This window comes from Carya illinoinensis, chromosome 3 (genome assembly GCF_018687715.1).
Source record: "Carya illinoinensis cultivar Pawnee chromosome 3, C.illinoinensisPawnee_v1, whole genome shotgun sequence".
NCBI lineage: Eukaryota > Viridiplantae > Streptophyta > Magnoliopsida > Fagales > Juglandaceae > Carya > Carya illinoinensis.
In genome coordinates this window covers 32729911-32735061 of record NC_056754.1, presented here as the reverse complement: position 1 = coordinate 32735061, position 5151 = coordinate 32729911, and the positions used below count along the sequence as shown (strand labels likewise).

The 5151-nt window shown below is 36.7% G+C and overlaps 1 non-coding gene across 1 annotated transcript; it reads left to right on the top strand.

The window, feature by feature from the left end:
- Positions 1 to 3025: 3025 nt before the first annotated feature.
- Positions 3026 to 3129, top strand: LOC122305892. Its single transcript, XR_006241323.1, has one exon. It is a non-coding gene; the product is annotated as a small nucleolar RNA R71 (small nucleolar RNA).
- Positions 3130 to 5151: the final 2022 nt, after the last annotated feature.

The following is a 5151-nucleotide window of genomic DNA, read 5'->3' as shown; positions in this document are numbered from 1 at the left end:
AGGTGATTGCATAATTGGGGCTGAAATCAACATACCTTTTAGCTTTGTAAAAGCTAACTCACAATCATCAGTCCACACAAAAGAATTTTCCTTTGACAATAAATTGCACAAAGGTCTAGAAATTGTGCTGAAGCCTTTAATGAACCTCCTGTAAAAACCTGCATGACCTAGAAAAGATTTGATATCCCTGATGTTCTTTGGGATGGGCAATTTAGAAATTAATTCAATTTTGGCTTTGTCCACTTCAAAACCTTGAGAAGAAACAATGTGCCCAAGAACAATCCCTTGAGTGACCATAAAATGACACTTCTCCCAGTTTAAAATCAAATTCTTTTCTTTGCATCTAATCAGCACTTTTTCCAAGTGAGTCAAACATTCATCAAATGAATCACCAAAAATAGAAAAATCATCCATGAATATTTCAACGAAACGCTCTACCATGTCACTGAATATGCTCATCATGCATCGTTGAAATGTAGCAGGAGCATTACAAAGTCCGAATGGCATCCTTCGATATGCAAAGGTACCAAATGGACATGTAAATGTGGTCTTTTCTTGATCTTCAGGAGCAATTTCAATTTGGTTATATCCAGAATAACCATCTAGGAAGCAATAGAACTTATGGCCCGCTACACGTTCAATGATTTGATCCATGAATGGTAGGGGAAAATGATCCTTTCTGGTGACAGAATTCAGTTTTCTGTAGTCAATGCACATACGCCAACCAGTAGTAACTCTAGTTGGGATCAGTTCATTGTTAGCATTCTTAACTACAGTCACACCAGATTTCTTGGGTACCACCTGCGTGGGACTAACCCATTTGCTGTCAGAAATAGGGTAAATGATCCCTACATCCAGAAGTTTTAACACCTCTGCTCTGACAACTTCTTTCATATTGGGGTTCAGTCTACGCTGCATTTCTCTAGAGGGTTTAGAATTGTCCTCTAGATAAATCCTGTGGGTACAGATCAAAGGACTGATACCTTTGATATCAGCTATGGTCCATCCTATTGCCTCTTTGTGTTCGATGAGAACACCAATTAATTTTTTCTCCTGAATTTCATCCAGTCTTGATGAAATGACCACTGGTAATGTCTCTGCTTGGCCTAAAAATGCATATTTGAGATCAGCAGGTAGAGGTTTCAAGTCGAGTTTTGGTGTTTGCACACTTGAAGGGAGAGACACGACATCATGAGGTGGTAATTCCTCAAAACGTGTTCTCCATTTATCAGTGTCCATTATAGGAGTAGATTCTAGCAAAAAATTCATAGATACAAGCACAGAATCATCATCAAAATTTTCACCATGAACCAGACAAGCCTCAAGAGGGTCAGAAAAACTTGACAAATCAAATTTATTTTGAACAAGAGTTTGGATCAGATTCACTTCCTGCACATCATCATCATCACCAGGTTGTTTGCAAATATTGAAAATATTTAACTCCAAAGTCATGTTGCCAAAAGAAATTACCATCACACCACTCCTACAATTTATTAAAGCATTTGAGGTCGCAAGGAACGGCCTTCCCAAAATTATAGGAATTTGAGTGCAAACATCAAAGACAGGTTCCGTGTCCAAAACAATGAAATCCACTGGAAAATAAAATTTTCCTACTTGAACTAGCACATCCTCAACTATCCCTCTCGGTATTTTAATCGAACGATCAGCAAGTTGGAGTGTTACCTTGGTGGGTTTAAGTTCACCAAGACCCAACTGCTCATATACCGAGTAGGGTAGGAGGTTAACACTAGCTCCGAAGTCAAGTAAAGCTTTTTCAATTTTAAAATTTCCAATCACGCAGGAAATTGTTGGACAACCCGGGTCTTTGTACTTTGGTGGAGAATTGTTCTGGAGGATGGCGCTTACCTGCTCAGTGAGGAAAGCCTTCTTCTGCACCTTCATCGTACGCTTTACTGTGCACAAATCTTTCAAAAATTTAGCATACGAAGGAATCTGTTTGATTGCATCCAACAAAGGAATGTTGATTTTTACTTGTTTAAAAATTTCAAGAATATCAGCATTTTGAACCAATTTGTGAGAATGTTGCAATCTTTGGGGAAATGGTGCAGGTATTGGGGCTTTCACAGGCACATCTAATTCAACCTTCTCAAGTTCTCCATCACTCTTGGAATTTAAAGAGTTCTTGGTCTCATCAACTTTCGTTGTTGAAATACTCTTATCAATTATTTTTCCACTGCGTAGAGTGGTGATGGACTTTGCATGTTCAAATTTTGAATCAGAAGGATTTGGATTTCTTACCTCGAATTTACCTTTTGGATTTGGCTGAGGTTGAGCAGGAAACTTACCCTTTTCTTGAGCATGTAATGCAGAGGTCAAGTCGCTAATAGAACTTCTCATCTCAGTAATGGCCTGCATTGTCTGAGTGTTGATATTTGCTTGTCCCTGCATAAAAGCCTGTAATGTTTCCTCAAGGGTTTTCTTATGTGGAGGCACATAAGGACTAGAAGAAGATGGCCCTTGAGGATTTTGATTTATATTGGACTCATTCCTCCAACTAAAATTGGGATGATTTCTCCATCCAGGATTGTATGTTTCCGAATATGGGGAAGAAAATGGTCTCCGATAGGAATTCATGACATTTGCTTGTTCGTGCAACACCTCTTTAAAAGCAGGGATTGTTGGACAATCCTGAGTTAGGTGTCCATTAATTTCACAAATGCCACAATTTTCTTCTTCTTTTTCACTGGCCTTAACCGGATTTACCTTCCTAAGTTCCATGGCTTCGACTTTTCTTGTCAGACTTGCTATCCTAGCATTCACATCATCAGTTCCTTTAAGAACATAAATACCTTCTTGAGACATGGCACTGAGCTTGGGCTTATTTGACCGATCAGAACGATCTGTGTTATCCCAAGATTGGGCATTTTCAGCTAACTGGTCAAAATAGTCCCAAGCATCATCAGGATCTTTATTTAGAAAATCACCATTGCACATCATTTCTACAAACTGACGCATTTGAGATGTTAAACCTTCATAGAAGAAATTAATGGTGCGCCAAGTTTCATAGCCATGATGTGGGCAAGTTAGCAACAATTCTTTAAAACGTTCCCAACACTGAAAAAATGTTTCATTTTCTTTTTGAGAAAAATTCATAATATTTCTGCGAAGAGTGTTGGTCCTATGAGTAGGAAAAAACTTTTTTAGAAATTCCCTTTGCATTTCTTGCCATGTGCCAATAGATCTTGGTCTCAAGGAGTTCAACCAATTCTTAGCTTTTTCTTTCAAAGAGAATGGAAACAACTTTAATCTAACAACATCATCATTGATAGTTTGAGTTTGTAAAGTTGCACAAACCTCTTCAAATTCTTTTAGATGCAAATAAGGACTTTCTGAATCCAAGCCATGAAACTTGGGAAGTAATTGGATTACCCCCGGTTTTAAATCAAAATTTCCCATATTCGTAGGAAAAATCATACAAGATGGAGTACTTGTCCTTGTAGGCTGCAAATATTCTCGCAAAGTTCTCATTTGCGGATTATTTTGTGCCTCTTCATCGTCATGAACACTACGATTGTCAGCCATGGTATCAGACTGAGAATTTTTAGAATCACTTGACAAAGTATCAACCAATTCACTTAAAATAATTTCCTCTCTTCTCAATCTACCCGTTTGATCACGTTGCCACGAGATCATTCATCATAGAGGATTGATCATAAAAAAAAAAAAAAAAATGCAAAACAAGCAATAAAGTAAAAGAAAATAATTTTTTTTTTTTTTTCTAAAAAAATTATCACACGTTGCAATCCCCGGCAACGGCGCCAAAAACTTGTTGCGACTAAACTCTGACTCAAATTAATGAATCAAAAATCTAGTGCAGTTTTACCTGCAAGTATACAGGCGTTGTAGTATCTTACAGGATCGTATCCACAGGGATTGACTTTTGTGATAAAGAAATAAATTCAGACAATAAAATGAAATTACTAAAAGAAACGTACTATCAAATGAAGATTGATAAAATGAATGGAAAAAGACTAAGGTTTCGAGGATCCGTCTAATGATTTATGATATTGTTTCCGATCAATTAAACTAGAATAATGATTCCGTTTAATTGGTAGATTTAGCATTTAAGATCGAGAAAAACAGACGCTTATGATTGAGCGTAAACGATTGATGGTTAAAACATTTACAAATCTATTTAATTACCACAGGGATTCCTCAAGCATTCACTGTATTCGGAAATCACAATGAATCAAGACGAGTATATAGATAATCAAATTTTTCAAATAAAAACTTTCAATCAATCAAACTCGCAAAATAGATTTTACGTCGATTCGGAAACAATATGTAAATCATTAAACTTCACCTCTAACCTTAGTATGAAAATTTAGCCAAACATATTTATTACAAATACTATAGAAATCATATAAATATTATTCATTAGAAAACTAAAATGAAATACAAGAAATACTAGGCAACAATTTTAGAAACAACAAAATTTAGAATCTAGTCAACATTGAAATAATAAAGTTCACAACATAATTAAAATGCATAAAACAGAAATTGAAATTAAGTTGCAGCCCAATGCCAAAAGAAAAAAAAACATGAATAAGCAAAAAGGAATACAACTCCAACCACTTCACATGTCCCTTTCTACACTCACAAGTTCCTACTCTATTTAATTCCAACACATGAATTTATTGCCACCAATAAGGACTAAGAAACCAATTTGCTTTCTTCTTTTCTCATGACTTTCCTCCTTTCTTCCCTCTCCCTCCGTGTCCTCCCTGCCTCTCTTCAACCAACCTCTATTTATAGCAGAAAATGCAATAGCCGAACAACCCCACTTGCCTCTTGAAAAATCAATCAATTTCCTTAATTCCGGTTCCATGTTCCCCTCTCCTTCATCCATTACTTTATTCTCCCTTTAATCATGGCACCTCACTTTCTTCACACACCAATCTCCCCTCAATTTGCTGCTCGAATGTAAGGCCAAAAGAAATCCTTGAGAATCTGCTGCTAGCCGAATCAAAAAGAGAGAAGAAAAATTCAGTTTCTCCACCTCATGCTGCCAAACCGAAAGTGAAGGATAAAAGTCAAGAAAATCAGCTGCACTACTCCTCCTTCTCTTTCGGTCCATGTTTTCTGCATGTGCATCTATTTGTTCTAACTTTTCTGCATGTGTGTTTTGTG